We start from the raw sequence: 19,026 nt of genomic DNA on the forward strand, positions 1-19,026 counted from the left end.
ATTGCACTACGCTGTTGTCTCGGCGACCATCGTATATTCATTAACAAAGAACTCACCGCCTATCAAGGTCTAAATGTTACTCGAGGATAATGGTTAATGATTGTAAAGTGGTCGCTGAAATGACAGCTTAGTAATCGATATTTGGTTAAATTTGTGGAAAATTCGATTATTTACAGGGGCCCAAGTGGCAACACGCTTTGTTTGGGATGAAAGAGTTAAAAAAGGGGAAAAATTAAATGAAACGGTATGTCTATAAGATACCCTTCCTCTCCACAAAAAATACCGATTGCTAAAATTTCACAAACATAAAAAGTATTTAAATTTGCATGGTCTTTTATCTCCCATTTACCCCCTTTTTCTGAAAATAAATTCAACTAAATATCGACTGTATTGAGCCGAATGATTGGTTTATTAGTTTAGGATTTAAATCTATACATCGAAATATACGTTCCAAAAAATTCTCCTATTTATTTTATTCAGCTCGAATGGATCAGCAGATATTGCAAATGGCATTGTTTTAATCACTGAACTTTTTAATTCATGATTTGAAAGCTGCGTCGCCCCGTTGAAGATATTGACCGTGTCAGACTAAGAAAACAACCTCTCTCACAGACGTGCATCGGAAACAGAAATGTGTTATTAAAAAAAACTGGCAAAAATATGTATGCTGGTAACTATGTGTAGTATAAATTCTGGAGCACAAAACGTTACTCGTTTTAATTGTACCACTCCCGACTTCGTAGTTCTTCACCTGTTTGAGTAAAAGATTGAGTATAAAATAGGAGGCTTAACTTTTGAAATGGCCCTCGTATGACAAAGCGCGCTCTGGGCGCCCAGGCACAGACATCGTTCATCGATGGCAAAAGTGCATTGACAATAGTTGTGACTTAGTAAATAAATAACTATCTAGAACACAAAATGTCGCTTAATTTATTTATTGCGGACTATTATCCTCATTTTTGTTAGCTGTTGTTTCACAACGTTTCGACCAACTATTCCTCTGGCATTCTCTAGAGGAATGGTAGACGGGATAAGAAAAAAATGAGGAAAATAGTTCGCAATAAATAAATGAACTAATAAATAATACTCATCTCAATGATGAATTCCAATTAAATAAAAATGTCGCTTGTTTTAAAAGGTACCGCTCCCGTCTTCGTAGCTATTTAACTGTTTTAGTAAAACAAAATATGGAGGCTTACTTTCGGAACGATTCTCGTAGTTTAGGGCTAAATTCTAAACATAAAATTAAATAAGAATATGCCCAAACGTAACTTTATATAAACAGAGGTAAGTATTATTCTTTGGCTGTATCAGAAATAATAAAACAAATATGTTCAACTGTCGCACCTGTTAAAATAGAAAAAGCGCTAAAAATGCAATGGAGTTTGTATAAAATATATTGATAATAAACATTCCTTTAGACATGTGTTATTGCATAAAGCAGCCTTCAAAGTATGTCTTTTATTAGCTTTGTTATGTTTTTTTTTGCATGGAGTTCACCACTTATCAAGGTCCAATGGCCACTCAGGGATAAGGGTTATTGTGTGTACAGTAATCAAAGGGATAGTGTAGCAATAGTATTGGAGAATTGGTAAGGTGTCATTACTTAAGGGGGGCGGTTCATCAGGAATTTGTATGTGTTGAACATGAAGACATCCAGGTTGAAGTCGAGAGGGAAACAGGCAAGCGGAACAGAGTTCCACACGCGTGCAGTTCTAGGAAATAAGCTTTGTTCATGGTATCTACGTTTTTATTTAGGCACAGATAGGGAGTGGGGAAAATTATTGACGGTGGTTTCAGCTAGTCGGATGTTTTTTGAGAAAGATTGGCAAGGGGGGACCAGAGAATGAAGCTCAGACGAGCACCTGCCATGGAAATAACGATAGAACAATGACAGGCTCGCTACGTCTCTTCTGTGGGAAAGAGGTTGCAGGGTAGAGAAAAGGGCATCCCCCACCAAGCCACGGAGTCTATTTTGTACTCTGTCAAGGCAGGATAGGCTGTTTTTAGCAGCCCCCGCCCAGATGTGGCAGCAGTACTCCATCTTTGGACGTACTTGGCTGCTTTTTTTACTATTTGAGTTAAAAGAAATCATCAAATGGGCTTCATTTCATGTATTCTATTTACTGCTCTCTTGTAAAAACCAAAAGAGGACAACATTATCCTTGAACTTGAATATCACGCAGAGTACAGGCATTCGTACTAACGAGGCTTATTGTCACCCAGATTCCAAAGAAAGATGGCCGTTATTAGAAAGAAAATAAATGGTCAGCATTAATGTACTCAACAGGCGCCGCTTATCAAGCCTAACAGCCACTAGAGGATAAGAGTTAATAAGTTTTTCAAATTGACGGCAGATAACATATTGAGGACTAGTGGCGAGAGTTGAAACGGCAGATTTTGATAATTTAAGATGACTGATCAACAAAGATTTGTTCAAATCGCCCTTAAAAACGACCATGATGTAGTCAGCTGGGAAGCAGTCCTGCAGTATTGTGTTCTACAGACGAGCAGTTTGTGAAAATAAATCTTGCCTAAAGAAATTCCGTTTCGACAGAGGAATGAGAGAAAAATAAAATATTCATCATCATCATCACCAGCATCATCACGGATTCCTTCACAGCTGACGATAACTAGTCAGGTTGTCAGTGCTTTATCCTACGGTGTTGTAGCATTCCACGCTCAGTAAGGAAAGTTTCCCCAGAAGTAGTGCATAGGTAGTTACCAGGGTTGTGCCTTTGGTACCGTTTGTTCAGACCTGGCCTTTATTTTATCCTCTATTTCTGCCTTTCCTTTGTAAAGGCTACTGCGCCAGCAAATTTGGTCTGTTGCTAGCTCAATGCCAATGGTTCAGATTCGCTGCCTTAAAGTGGCGCTTTATCACATCCTTGCAGCGGAGTTAATCTTTCTGTTTCCATTTTCCGAATCTCCATACAATAAGATTTTGGGGATACGATTGTTTTCCATTCTGGCCACATAGAAAGTGTTCGACTGAGCTTTAATCTATGGTACCCCCTCGCCAAACTTTCACAAGAAACACTCGTCTCTCTGAAAACACTATCAATAATTCCCCCCACTCTTGCCACTGCCTAAACCTAAACGTAGATTCGATGAACAAAGCTTCTTTCTTAGAACTGCACGCCTGTGGAATTGTCTTCCGTTTTCCTGCTTTCCAGCTGACTACAATATGGTTATCTCCAAGTCTAACGTAAACAAGTTCTTGATGAGCCGTTCCACTTGTTAACAAATTTACCGAATTTCCATTACTAACGATTACTATAATATCCAATTGACTACTGTACACTTTTATCCTCGAGTGGTCTCTGGGCCTTGATAAGTTGTTATGCCTATACAAAAAAGAAAAAAAAATGTCCAGTTCATCACAGCTGTGTGGTGACGAGTTCGGCTTCTATGCTATCCATGTTGGCTCTGTTAAATACTTCAATATTTGGTATAAGTTCGTTCCATTTAATTTTCTATAATTTTTCTTAGGTGGCGCTGTTGAATTGCTTCCAACCTCTTTATGTGGTCCCTGTACAGTGTGTAGGTTTCTGTTGAATATAGTAGAGAAAGTAATACGATTCCCTTATAAAATTTGCATTTTGTTTCTAGACTAATGCCGTTCCTTGACCATAATCGTTTTTTCTTGTTTCCGAACGCGCACACGCACTCTAACACGGCAGCTTATCTCATTGTCTACACGGCCGTTGACAATTAGGGTACTTCCCAGGTACTAAAAGTCCGGTACCACTTTCAATTTTTTTTTTTTTTTTTTTTTTTTTTTTTTTTACTCATGGTCACTCCTTACAAAGCATATCGCCACTTGGACGTAAGGGGCTACTATTTGGGGCCATGTCTAGGAAAGATAAGCAAGATATCTGTTTATGTTACATTTAAACTTCTGCATATCAGTAGAGCCAGAGAAGCAGGCATTAGGAAGGGAATTCCAAAGTCTAGCTGTTCGAGGGAAGAAATTATTAGAATAGAAAGCCTTCTGACATTTAGGGACAACAACAGTTAAGGGGTGAGATCTTATTGCTAAGCATGTTTATCGTGGATATGTACGTCGAGGGGATACAAGTGAATCAAGTTCATCAGAACACATTCCATTAAAATATTTGTAAAACATGCACTGATGCAACATTGCGGCGATGAGACAGGGGCTGGAGCTTAGTTGATAAAGTGGGACCGATTAGATTGACAACTCTTTTTTGGACTTTATCTAAGATGGAGAGACTAGCAGTAGATACACCTGGCCAGATGTGGCAAGAATACTCCATGCATGAGTGAATGGTGGCCTTGTAGAGGCACAGGATTCTCTCAGGCGTGAGTAGTCTTCTAGCTCGATAGAGGGAACCCACCTTATCTTTTATTCCTCATCATTTATCATGATCGTTTATCATGATCAATGGATCTCGTGGATGTAAAAATATTAATAATTAATAAATAAAAAGTTGATATGCCGTAATACAGAAAATGTAACAAAACCAATAAATTGTACATACATGCTTTGATATAATGTATAAAAAAACCCAAAAAAAACAACCAAATAAAATAAATAAAGCAAACAATTTGTATTTAATGTTTTTATTTAAATTATATTCGTTTTTAAATCTCCCAGTCTTTTAATGTACACATTTCTTTTTTTAATATGGAAGTAATGCCTTTTTAATGGGTTATGTCCATAGCCATTAAAATAATAAAACAATGAAAGCCAATGAATTGCGATAGCAAATACATGAAAAATATTTACATATATAAATTAGACTAACATATACAATGAAGTGAAATTCAAATGTTAGGATATGTTTATACAGTTCTTCTCTAAATCTACGTAAAGACAATTGATATATACACGTAATATATATATATATATGTATATATATATGTATATATATGTATATATATGTATATATATATATATATGTATATATATGTATATATATATATATATGTATATGTATATATATGTATATATATGTATATATATATGTATATATATGTATATCTATATATATATATGTATATATATATATCTATATATATATATATATATATATATATATATATATATATATATATATATAGCATGTGCTTGTTGAAAAAGAGTAGGGATATTTTCCCTCGGGTGCAATGTGTAGTATAGTATGGTTAACGGGGTGTGCCTTGATAAAGGTGTTTAACGTCTTTTTCTTTGTTTCTTTTTTTGTTTGTTTTTTTTTTCTTTTTTTACTTAAACACCTGACCTGGGAAGATTTGAAGGTAGATTTAGTTGCTGCCAGGATTTGAACGAAGCGAGACGTGATGTAATTTTTAAAAAATAAATTCAGGCGCTACAGAACGTTGTTCCCATTATCAGTGGAAATGATGCAATCAGAAGCAACTCGTAGTAAAGAAAATAGATATCCGTTCCTCGTCTGTTTGTCGATTAATATATTTTTAGAATATACCTACAAGTCCGATAAAGCTAGTCGGAATCCAACGAGAAACAGACAATATAGCATAAGCAAAAGTGAGGAAAATAATATATGTTTTTTTTTTTAATTACAACTTATTTAAATAATTTCCAAGATCCAATTTAAGAATCATCTCGGAGTTCCCGCATTTTTTTCTCCCATATTCGGTTCAGGTGTAATTTTCCTCACTGCGTATGCGTTTCAGTGGAAAAAAAAAAATATCTGTGACATTGTTTATTGTGCGGAACCGGAAGTTAAACACAACGACAATAAGATTGGGTCAGTGTTTCGATGCAGGTTGGCAATCAATGAGAGCATGAATTCATTCGATTGGTTGGTATGTTTAATAGAATATATCAAGCATTTTCACGTTATTTAAAACGGAATCCGGTCATTTCGGTAAAAGTTTTTTTTTTATTCTTCAATCATCAAATAATTATGCATGGCGTTTGGACTATTGTTTCTATTTGGCCTTCGGGTCAATATCAAAGTGTAGTATCTGTTCTTCAGAGGCCATACTTCAATTTCTTGTTCTCTGTCCAGTGGAGGAGAAACCCTTCACGACTGAGACAAATTTAATTTTTGTTCCTTTTCGCCACATTAAAAAACGACCCTGGTGTCTAACTTTGTCCCGTGGGGAGGTATTGTAAATAGGAAACATTGTTTTTGTTTTGGGTTTATCAAAATGCAATTAAGTTCTGCAAATCAAATAAAATAACAATAACATAAAAACATTTGTGTCAGGAAACCGGTCTCTCTCTCTCTCTCTCTCTCTCTCTCTCTATATATATATATATATATATATATATATATATATATATATATATATATATATATATTCTGAATTTACATTACTTCAGATAGTGGAAAAAGTGTGTTTCATTTTGCTTTAAAAGATTCAAACAATAGTGTAGTCTACATTCGTGGCAAACATCCATGATTAGGAAAGAAATAAACTTCTGTTAAAGTATTTGTGATAGACCACACACACACACACACACACACACACACACACACACACACACACACACACACATATATATATATACATATACGTGGATATATATGCTTATATCTATATATATATAATATCTATCTATCTATCTATCTATATATATATATATATATATGGATATTTACGTATATACATCATATATATATAAATACGTACATATACGTATATATATATACGTGCAGAGATATATATGTGCACACACACATGTATATATGTGTGTGTGTGTGTGTGTGTTATCTCATCATTGTTTCAAGTCGCCTGAACTTTCCCTATCCACTGGACTCAGATAGTGCAAATTCAGGAGGGGTGTGGCGTAATATTACGCAACCCTTACCAAATAATTACATGCGTTACTGCCTCTATAGGGTATCCTTTGTCTTTCTAGACTAAACGGAAGCATCGATATATATGTATATATATATATATATATATATATATATATATATATACAGGGATAGCCAAAAATTTCACAGGTTAGGGTTATAGTAATAATAAAGGATTGCATTAATACAACTGATGCAGAAACCCATTAAAAATGGTGTCGACATATATAACAAATAAATAAATATACGTACGTATACATAAACAAACATATATATACACATGAAGGTATATATATATATATATATATATATATATATATATATATATATATATATATATATATATATATATATATATATATATATGCATATATTAGTATATAAAAATGAATATGTTCAATCGTCACTAATCAGAATACCCGTGTAAGTACATGCCACGTTGATCAAAGCAGGTAGAATTATATCATGGGTTCTTCATTAGCTCCTGACACCGAGGAGAGGGGAACAGCATCTTTCCTTACATAAAAATCTCTGAAATTTATCATTTGGTTGCGAGTCTTTCTATGTGCAGCTTCAAGATTGCCAAACAAAATAGAATTTTACCGATGCTTAAATATAAGCCATCATAACTCTTTTTAATGATTACCTTTTTTCATTCTTTTATTTTATTTTATTTTATTTTTTTTTTTTTTGCACATGGACGGAAGATCGATGAGCACAAAACTGGTTGGCTGCCGATAGACATCAACCAATCAGTCTTTAATATTTGCTACACAATTCAAAATGTTCATCTCTTTAAACTGACAAGAGTTTAAAAATATGTATCGCTGACATCAATTCAGTCCATTTCATCCATATGCTTATAACAGCGTTTTTTTACGATTTTTCTCTTGGATTATGCAATATATTCCTCTCTGATAAGGATTCCCTAATTCTTATCATATTCAATTTAACGTCTGTTTATTTGCTTGCATGTTTTGGACGGCTGTATGAAACGACTGTACCAGGAATAATAAAAAAAAAATTTTCAAATGTCGCACCTGTTTAGATGGAAATTGCTAAAAAATGCAATAGAGTTTGAATGAAATATATTGATAATAAACATTCCGTTTGGCATGTGTTATTGCATGAAACAGTTCTCAAAGTATGACTTTTTTATTAGGTTTGCTATGTTCCAACGATTACTGTTGTTTTTACTATTGGAGTTAAAAGAAATTATCAAATGCGTCTCATTTCATATATTCTATTTACTTCAACGAATTCACTGCCCTTTTTAAAAGCCAAAAGGCGGCAACATTATCCATACTTAAACTTGAATAGCACGCAGAGTACAGACCGTAACGAGGTTTATTGTCACCCAGATTCCAAAGAAATCCAAATAGCCGTTATTAGAAAGAAAATAAATGGTCAGAATTAATGAACTAAAAAGGCGCCGCTTATCAAGGCCAAAAATTTGAGGATAAGCGTTAATGTTTTTTTTTTTTTTTTTTTTCAAATTGACGGCAGACCCCATATTGAGGATTGGTGGCGAGATTTGAAACAGGGCAGAATCTGATAAGTTAAGAGGACTGCTCAACGAAGATTTGCTCAAATCGAACTTGAAAACGCCCATGATGTAGTAGTCTGAGAAGCAGTCTTGCAGTACTGTGTTCTACGGACGATTAGTTTTATGGAAATAAATCTTGCTCAAAGAAGTTCCGTTTAAATCTATATACACAGGGGAATAAAGAATATTATGTACAGTGGTTGTAGCTAAACAAGTACTTTTTATCGTAATTGTGACGTGTGTAGAATGTTTGTATTCGTGATGTGCATTTCACGAATGTTAACTTGAAAATAAGTTGTTTATGTGTAGACATTGACGTGAATTGACGTTCATCTGCTGAGAGATTGACGATTCACCTTAAAAACTTAGCGATTGTTGTGCACTTATAACTATTTTTATATGAGCATTAATATTACCATAATAATAATAATAATAATAATAATAATAATAATAATAATAATAATAATAATAATAATAATAATAATCGCTTTAACCGTGCCACTTGTACAATAATGTAAGACACGAAAGAGACTGGAACATTTGAGAAGATGTCAGTCATTCCAGTAATCACAGGAACCACTGGGGTCATAAAAAAAAGTTAGTAAATAAACCCAGTGCAACACGTTTAAGAGAAATCCAGTAGAATAGATTTTAAAGGACGGTGAGAATCCGATAAAAACCTCTCGGTTGATATATTTAAAACAGCGAAAGGATATCTGGCACATGACAGTATGCAAAAAGTGAAACCAGTGAAATATGTGTGTAAATATATGTCTTTATATTATATATGCATATATATATATGTATATAAATGTGTGTATGTATATATACATATGTCTATATACGTATAAATATATATATACATATATATAATTAAATATATATATACATATAAATATATATATATAAAAATATATATATACATAATATATATGCATATATACGTATATATATATGTATGTATATATATGTATATATACGTATATATATGTGTATATATATGCATATATACGTGTATATATATGTGTATATGTATGCATCTATACGTGTATATATATGTGTATATGTATGCATCTATACGTATATATATATATATATATATATATATATATGTATGCTTATAAAAGGGACAATTAGTAAGTTTGCATCATTGTAGTTAAATAAATGTGGAGGAATATAAGAAGGCTCTAGCAATGCAGAGAAACGTTATATTCCTTTTTGGCAGCTAAACTACCTACCCATTTCCAATTGTGTTTTTACGAAATTTTAAACAACATTTTTTGGTCCCTTTTCTTTTGGAGAAAACGATTATATTCTCAAAATATCAAAAACTTCCACCTGCTTAATTATCTCATAGTATTTGTGGTTGATCTGCAAAATAAATAGATATATGATGATGTAAAAACAAACTCGACAAGACCCTCTTTCGTTCGTCCATTTTAGCTTATACATCACATCATTTTATCACCCCGTTCCCTGCATTATTATAGCCTTCTTGTATCTTTCCGTGTATACATATATATATATATATGAATATATATATATATATATATAAATATATATATACATATACATGCATATATATACACATACATACATATGTCTATATACATATATACATATATATACATATATTTACATATATATATGTATATATACATACATATATATGCATATATATACATATATATGATTGTTGCAACGTCTTGTCAGACGAGTGCCACACCCTAAGTCAATAAAAGTCAATATGCCCGAAGATTACTTTTCAGCCCTGCCGGCGACTTGCACACCCTCAAGCAGACATGACTCTGAAAATATTCATTGGTTTGGATGAAAGTATATACATATATATATATATATATATATATATATATATATATATATATATATATATATATATATAAATGCATGTATACATATATATATATGCATACATACTTACATATATATATATATATATATATATATATATATATCTATTATTCCACGTTATTGAAAAGTGCTCTATCTTAGGTTCTACAAGTGCTAAGACAGATTATTTTAGTTTAAAGTCTATACATTATTAAAGTGTTTACTAATTGCTCCTGGGTTTTGTCGACATGGCCATATTAGATTTGATTTAAAAATCTGGTATTCCTAATCAGGTTGATTCGTCATAACCCCTCTTGGAATATTCGACGCTGGAAAGATGCTGGCAAATCAACACGTTTGCCGAGCCACATTTTACGCGAAATATACCACAGCAAATATGGAAGAAAAACAGGATGCACGAAAAATCAACATTAGTGCAGAGTTTTTTTTTTTACTAAAATAATTATATATGTAACAGAAGATTAGAAAAATATCGATTCCCTCTGTTTCCAAAAAAAAAAAAAAAGAAGAAAAAAAAGAAGATAGGTCACTGGTCGGTAATGTCGGACTCTCTTCAGCCTCTGTTTATATCTGTTTCCCCAGAAATAGAGACAAATAACAAAGATACTAAGATAAGAGTCCGAGATAAGACATGCGATATTGCTCCTTATTTTTGTAGATTTGAAACCGGAGGTATCAAAGTTTTTTTTTCTAATCTTCTGTAATCCGAACATAAATAAATATTGTGCTCTTATTTTGATATTGTTATAATAATTTAGCACTTTGTTGAGTTTCTCTTCCACACATATTATATATATATATATATATATATATATATATATATATATATATACTTGTTTATTGTTATATAAACATGCTCACATCCCGCTGCTACAAATAGCCACTTGTTTCAATCAAACAACAGATATCATCAGGCAGCGACTTGACTATGCCTGATGATATCTGTTGTTTGATTGAAACAAGTGGCTATTTGTAGCAGCGGGATGTGAGCATGTTTATATAACAATAAACAAGTATTATCAGCTCTTTTTATTGAGCACTATCTAACAACCTCGTTGAATTCATTAGTCCATTACTTTTGAATATAAAAAAAAAACCCGAGTATATATATATATATAGATATGTTTTTTATTTGTTTTACATAAGCATTACTATGTCGCTACACATTCATGAGCATGTTTCGGTCAGCCAGTTGCAGGTAACTTTTCAGGTGATATTGCTTAAACAAAATAAAGGTTTCGAACTAAACTTTCGTATAAGCAATATCGCCAGAACGGGTCTCGAGTTGCTTAGATTTGGCTGGCCGAAACATGCTCATGAACGTGTAGCGACATGTTACTGCTCATGTAAAACAAACAAAAAGCATGTCATGCATTACATCAGTATTGAGCACTCTTGGATTAAACTCGTTAAAACTTCATTGGTTGCTTTACCTTTGAAAAAGTTAACCTGGAATTATATATATATATATATATATATATATATATATATATATATATATATATATATATTGTGTACAGAAAGGTGTTAGTTGAGAAAGATCATTGGTACCGTCGTTTTCAAGCCCGATAATAAGGCCCGTTTAAGGTATCCTTATCAAGCTCTCTTCAGCCAATATATATATATATATATATATATATATATATATATATATATATATATATATATATATATATATTTACCAGGGGTGAAAAAACCGGACTAGAGTGCTCAATGTGTAGTCAGAGCAGTATATAGGAAATTTATTACTGTGAGTCCAGAATGAGTTTACAAATTGTTTCAGCTAGAGGAAAATCCTCAAAGAGAGGAAAAAATCCAACTAGCATCGTCAGAATTCATAAATGGGCACTACATTATATTATATGTATATAGACATATGTATATATGTATGTGTCCATTTATAAATTTTGACGATGCTAGTTGGATTTTTTCCTCTCTTTGAGGATTTTCCTCTAGCTGAAACAATTTGTAAACTCATTCTGGACTCACAGTAATAAATTTCCTATATATATATATATATATATATATATATATATATATATATATATATATATATATATATATATATATATATATATATATATATATATATATGTATATATATGTATATATATGCTACATATGCACATAAATTATGTATGCATATACATATATATATATTACGTATGCGTATATATTATGTATGCATATATATATATATATATATATATATATATATATATATATATATATATATATATATATATATATATATGATATTTTTCGTCTGTATTTAACTGATTTCAGTCCGTTTGTTACATTTATTTATGAATGCCGATTTCTGGTTGATTCCTGTATCCTAGGCAACTAAAAATTAACACTTTCATGGACAGCTTCTCTTCATGTATCCGTTCTGATGAGTTCGGAGTCGGAGTTGTCGTCTGATCCGTCGTATTCAATGGGTTCCATCCCTGTAGGGTCAATATCCATTTCTTTGGTGCGTGTCCGCGAAGATGATGTCGGTTCTTCGCGGGTGGTGCTCGCAGACCCCGAAGTTGCTTCTTCTTCGGCTTTCATGCGTTTGTGTTTGGTTCGACGATTCTGAAACCAAACTTTCACCTAAAAAAAATAAATAAAAATACTAATGAAACTAATGCGTTTAAATATATACGTAAGTACAGATACATATGTAAATTCTCTCATACGCGCGCGCGCACACACACACACACACACACATATACATATTGGGTCCCGATTTCGAATCCCGCTAGATACAGCCACTCTGATGAATCGTAGACGACGAAACACTTGTCAGTGGATAATTACATTTTAAAAATAATATATATATATACCGCTCCCCATGTGGGGGTACCAAATTGATTAAAAGGGAAAATTATTCCCAATTCGCATTTAGGTAAAAATGCACTTTCGTAAATAATTGAATTCATTCAAAACATATCGCTAAAACCAAAACAAAACAACATCTAAGTAAATCGCGATATATCTAGACAGCTGGCGAGATGGTCCAGGAGTAAGGGTTTAGGCTCATTACCGTTGGGTCCCGATTTCGAATCTCGCTAGATATAGCCACTCTGATAAGTCGTAGACGACGAAACATGTGTCAGTGGATAATTACATTTCAAAAAATAATATATATATATATATGTATATATATATATATATATATATGTATATATATATATATCAATCAGTCAATAAGAGTTTTATCTCACAATGAGGAACCCCTCCCTGGACTTTGGCGATCTATCTCTGTTCCAATTTATCCGCTGCCATGGGAACCATGTGCGTATCAGATCGCCTCTCTCTCTGTCTCGCTCCCTCCCTCTCTCTTTATATATATATATATATATATATATATATATATTCCCGTTACAGCAGTGTCTATTTGATAAGTGCTAAATGTAAGTAAAAAAACAATTGTTTTCTAAAAAGTTCCAATTGCAATAATGTCATTTTTAACGAACCTGTGTTTCAGTCAGTTTCAGATCGGCCGCAAGTTCCTTCCGTTCTTGGCCGACGACATAGTGATTCTTCTCAAAAGCTTCTTCCAGCTGAAGAAGTTGCGATGGGGAAAACGCAGTGCGAATCCTCTTTGGTTTCCGATAAGGTGGCAAAAGAAAAGCACCATCATGGCCAACTAGAAAAAAAAAACATAAAAAGAAAGGAAAACTTATTAAATATATAAAATAAAGTTAGTCACTTTGCCGATGTTTTTCCATCGATAACTTTATTGTTATATTACAAGAATCGAGTTCTTTTCTTTTCTGTATTTTTCTGGCACATCGGTTCTTGTTAGATCGCCAAAGTTAAGCAAGTTAAAATGGGCGAGCATTCGAGAATGCTCTTTAAATATATCGAAATTGTTTTAAGTCGTCTTGGACTTTTTGCCTCTGTAATCGAACAGTGTTGATTCATAAAAAATTGTTATATTACTAGAATTAAGTTCTTTTTTTTCTTTTATCTATTTTACAGGGCATAATCATGTTGGCGCATCGGTTCTTGTTAGATCGCCAAAGTTAGGCAAGGCTGAGCCTAGTCAGTTCTTAAAATGGGCGAGCATTCGAGAATGCTCTTTACATATATCGAAATTGTTTTAAGTCGTCTTGGACTTTTTGCCTCTGTAATCGAGCAGTGCTGATTCATAAAAAGCCGTTGTTTGATTTGCGCAACACTTGCTTCATATTTGTACGTGCAGGCATCTTTCCAGAGGGTGCCAATTGTGAATGTACGCCATTATTTTTCTTTTGTTCGGTCGTTTCTGCAGGATAGACATATTTCTCTGTCTGTTTCTCGTAAAATTGGTTCTGTCTATCGCTCAAAACACTTTCTCGCGCCTGAGTCTATAATCACGTTCATGGTAAATGCTCGACTGAGTTTCACCACTATTACACATTATCAAAAAAGAAAAAAAAAACACGCTCGTCTAGCTAAACAAATGTACGCCACTCGCTCTCTATCTGTAGATAAAATTATTTTTAGGCACAGATAGAAAGTGATTCAATAAAGTTTCCATGAACAAAGTTTATTTCCTAGAATTCTCCGTCAGTGAGATAAAATACCGTAAAGCTACTTCCCAGCTCAATATAGCACGGCCCTTTTTAGGTCTAATGTAAATAAACCATTGTTGAGTAGTTTTTTATATAATTAAATCCTACATGATGAACACATAACTCGGTTTATTCCTTTTTATGTCTCTCACTCTCTCGCTCTCTCTTTATATATATATATATATATATATATAGTTCTCTCTGATAGGTTCATAAGACTAGTGGTTGATGGGCAGAAATCAGAAGCTCTTAGTATTAATGCTGGAGTCCCTTAGGTGTCCATCCTGAGCCAACTCTCTTCCTGATCTATATTAATGATCTTCCAAATCACATCCTTACATCATTCGTAGACATCTATGCTGATGACACTAATATCTATAGTAGCACATCTAAAACCGTAAATGACCAAGCTCCCCCTGATTCTCTCTCCTCTGATCTTGAGCAAGTGGTACAATGGGGAAAGAAAGAGGTGGCTTATTACTTTTAATGCATCTAAGACCAAGCTATTATCTTTACGTCATCAATGCTCTGATCCTCATCTGGCATCAATTGAAATGAATGGCTCTCGTCTTGGGGAGGCCTCATGTTTTGACAAGCTCCTGATCTTAAATGGAACACATACTTTAATCCGTGGATATCTCATTGCTGATGCAATTCTCTATCTATATAAGAGCCAGGTACGTCCAAGGATTGAGTACTGTTGCCACATCTGGGCAGGAGCTGCTAGAAAGGACTTATCCTTCTTTAATAGAGTTCAAAATAGACTTCATAGCCTTGTGGGGGATGCTCTTTTCTCTTCCCTGCAACCTCTTTCTCACAAAAGAGATATTGCGAGTTTATCTCTGCTTTATCGTTATTTTCATGGCAGGTGTTCGGCTGAGCTTCATTCTATGGTCCCCCCCTTGCCAAATTTTCGCAAGAAACACATGTCTAGCAGAAAACATTATCACTAGTTTCCCCCACTCTTTATCTGTGCCTAAATCTAAGCGTAGATTCCATGAGCAAAGCTTCTTTCCTAGAACTGCACGCCTATGGAATTGTCTTCCGTTTTTCTGCTTTCCATCTGACTACAATATGGTTGTCTTCAAGTCTAACGTAAACAAGTTTTTGATGAGCCGTTCCATATAAGTTAAGAAATTTAGCGAATCTCCATTACTAACGATTACTATATTGTCCCATTGACTATTGAACACTATTTTAACCCTTATCCTCGAGCGGCCTCGTGGCCTTGATAAGTGGTGATGCCTATGTAAATATATATAAATATATATATATATATATATATATATATAATTATTTCCACAGCCCAAAGAACGCCGCAACCCACAAGAGCCATGCCACCCAACGAACCGGAAATCTAAGACTCGAGTTTCGCCCTCATTTGGGCTCATCAGCAAGACATATCCGCATCCGGGATTTGAAACCCGAGTCTCTTGCATGGGAGACAGGCACTTTACCAACTGAGCAAACGCATGCAGGAGGCTCGGGTTTCAAATCCCGGGTGCGGATATGTCAGACTGATGAGCCCAAATGCGGGTGAAACTCGAGTCTTAGACTTCCGGTTCGTTGGCTGGCATGGCTCTTGTGGACTGCGGCGTCCTTTGGGCTGTGGAAATAATTCTATTATCTCTCACATTCAGAAAATTCTATAACAAAAATGGTTCGTTAGGTTAGCTCTGCTGGATAGCGTCGTCTTTCGAGTTAAAAATCCAACTTTTGAGATATCGGCTTGGGGGCCAGCTGGTCAGATGACCACGTCCCTTGTTGAGATAAAGTGGGTCTATCCACAGCTTGATTTCGTCTCGCTTTGCTTGATCTGTGTTGGTTTTAATAAATTTTCTTGTGTGAGGGACGTTGCTCAGTTGGTAGAGTGCTTGTCTCGCATGCAGGAGGCTCGGGTTTCAAATCCTGGGTGCGGATATGTCTGAATGAGGGCGAAACTCGAGTTTTAGACGGCGTGGCTCTTGTGGGTGCGGCGTCATTTGCGCTGTGGAAATAATTATATAATCTCTCACATTCTGAATATATATATATATATATATATATATATATATCAACATTTCTGGCAATTTTAGACTAAGTTTCACAGTGTATTTGATACTGGAGATATTCATAATCGTACTCTATTTTCAAGGAAAGATAATCACATGAAATGCATTGTGAGATTTACCTTTAAGGTCGGGCATTAAAGGGGATCATTCATCATCCAGATCATTTTAATGCACTTTTTAGAGCCATAATACGTTTCAATCATCGTCATTTGTTTTCCTAGTTTTGCATATAAATTACAAAATATCTGATATTTCTCTAAAACTTCTGGCATTGATGTAGAGGGATTAAAACTTACTGCTATGGTTTCAAATGATCTGACATAACACTAAAAGATTGACTCCAAGTTATATCTCTCCTCTTTGGGTTTCAGTAGATATCACAGTGTATATAGATTATTTGATACTGGACGTATTCATAATCGTACCTTATTTACAAAAGATGAGATATATAACATATGAGAAATATTTGGAATCAAGTCTCCCCTTGCTGTTATTTCAGATCATTTGAAACAATAGCAGCAAGTTTTAGTCTTCCCTCCATCCAGGCCAGAGGTTTTTGGGATATATATATATATATATATATATATATATATATATATATATATATATACATGAAATGTCTGATTGAACACGACAGTTATTTGTTTTTCCGATATTTCTGGATAGCTTTTCTATTTGCTGAGCAGTTTTTTTTTTATATGTCGGTAGGCATATAATATAGATTGGCGCCCAAAAGTTGTTCGGCCATATTTTTCTCAAGCATTTTCTATCGGTGCATCCGATTATCGTCAGGAGGAATTGCTGTTGTTTTCTTTTCCTTTGAGGCTTGGTGTATAATTATATATATATATATATATATATATATATATATATATATATATATATATATATATGCCGAAATTAAATAACCGCCTCGGCAAATAGAAAAGCTATCCAGAAAGATCGGGAAAAGGAATAACTCTGACGTGTTTAACCAGACTTGTCTAATAATGACTTGCTGCCAATATATATATATATATATATATATATATATATATAAATATATATATATATATATATATTTGTAAACATCCAAAAGTAAAGGTCGATTTTTTATTTCAAAGGATAATTACACTTTCTTTCTCCAAGGAGGACGTAAGTTTCTTAACAAGTATATATCGCCAATGAAACAATAGACACACACACACACACACACACACACACACAGATATATATATATATATATATATATATATATATATATATATATATATATATATTCGAAGTTAAAAATATCCAAACGTAAAATCCATTACATTGAACGATGTTATTGATAATACTCAATAAAAAGAGCAAGATAATATTTTATTCAATTGAGTCGCGATAATAAATTTATCGTTTTGATCTAACAAATAAAATCCTATGAGGAAGCTTAGCCTTCAGTTTTCTTGAGCTATATATATATTTTTAGTCTTTCTTTTTATTTTTCTCTGCTTTACAATTTCTATTTCGTATGCAGGCGGATGTTTCTAGACAAGTTCTAGGGAAATCTTATGTCGTAAAATTCCGTTTTTGTTTTTTAGCAAATAGAGAAACTAAGGTAGTGAAAGAAATAGGGAGTGAAGAAAGCAAGCAAGGAAGTTATGTTTTATTTGTGAGTTTTGTTTTTTTTCGCTTTTTTTTTTTACACGGTGGTCACCACTTATCAAGGCCCGGAAGCCACTAAGGGATAAGGGTTATTGCAAGTACAGTACGTTAGTGTGGAGATTTAATGAAGTGTTTACTTAAGGAGTATATACGTCATATATATAATATAGCAATATGCGTCATAATTACGTTGACACACCGGTTCCCACTAGATCAGTGAAGTTAAGCAACGTTTAGCCTAGTCAGTACTAAATGGGTGACCATTGGGGACTTCCAGTTGCTGTATGTGCTCTCCGCTTATCTCGGCATTGTTTCCAATCATCCTAGACTCCTCCTTGTCACGGGACCCAAACAGTACCGATTAAAGAGATGTGTGGTTTAGGATTGCGCAAACCTTGCCTCACAATTACACACGCGGCTGCCCCTAGAGGTGGTATCCTTTGTCTTTCGAGACTGAACGGAGGCATCGAAAGGGATCGCAAAGATTAAATCTGGATCGAGCACCTACTGTTAACATGGTAATATTGTAGAACTCGGCTAAACCATTTTTTCTGAATGAAAATAAAAAGACTTCGGGTAGAGAAGAGATA

Source organism: Euprymna scolopes, chromosome 42, assembly GCF_053919585.1.
Source record: "Euprymna scolopes isolate OS-2025 chromosome 42, ASM5391958v1, whole genome shotgun sequence".
NCBI classification, from domain to species: Eukaryota; Metazoa; Mollusca; class Cephalopoda; order Sepiida; family Sepiolidae; genus Euprymna; species Euprymna scolopes.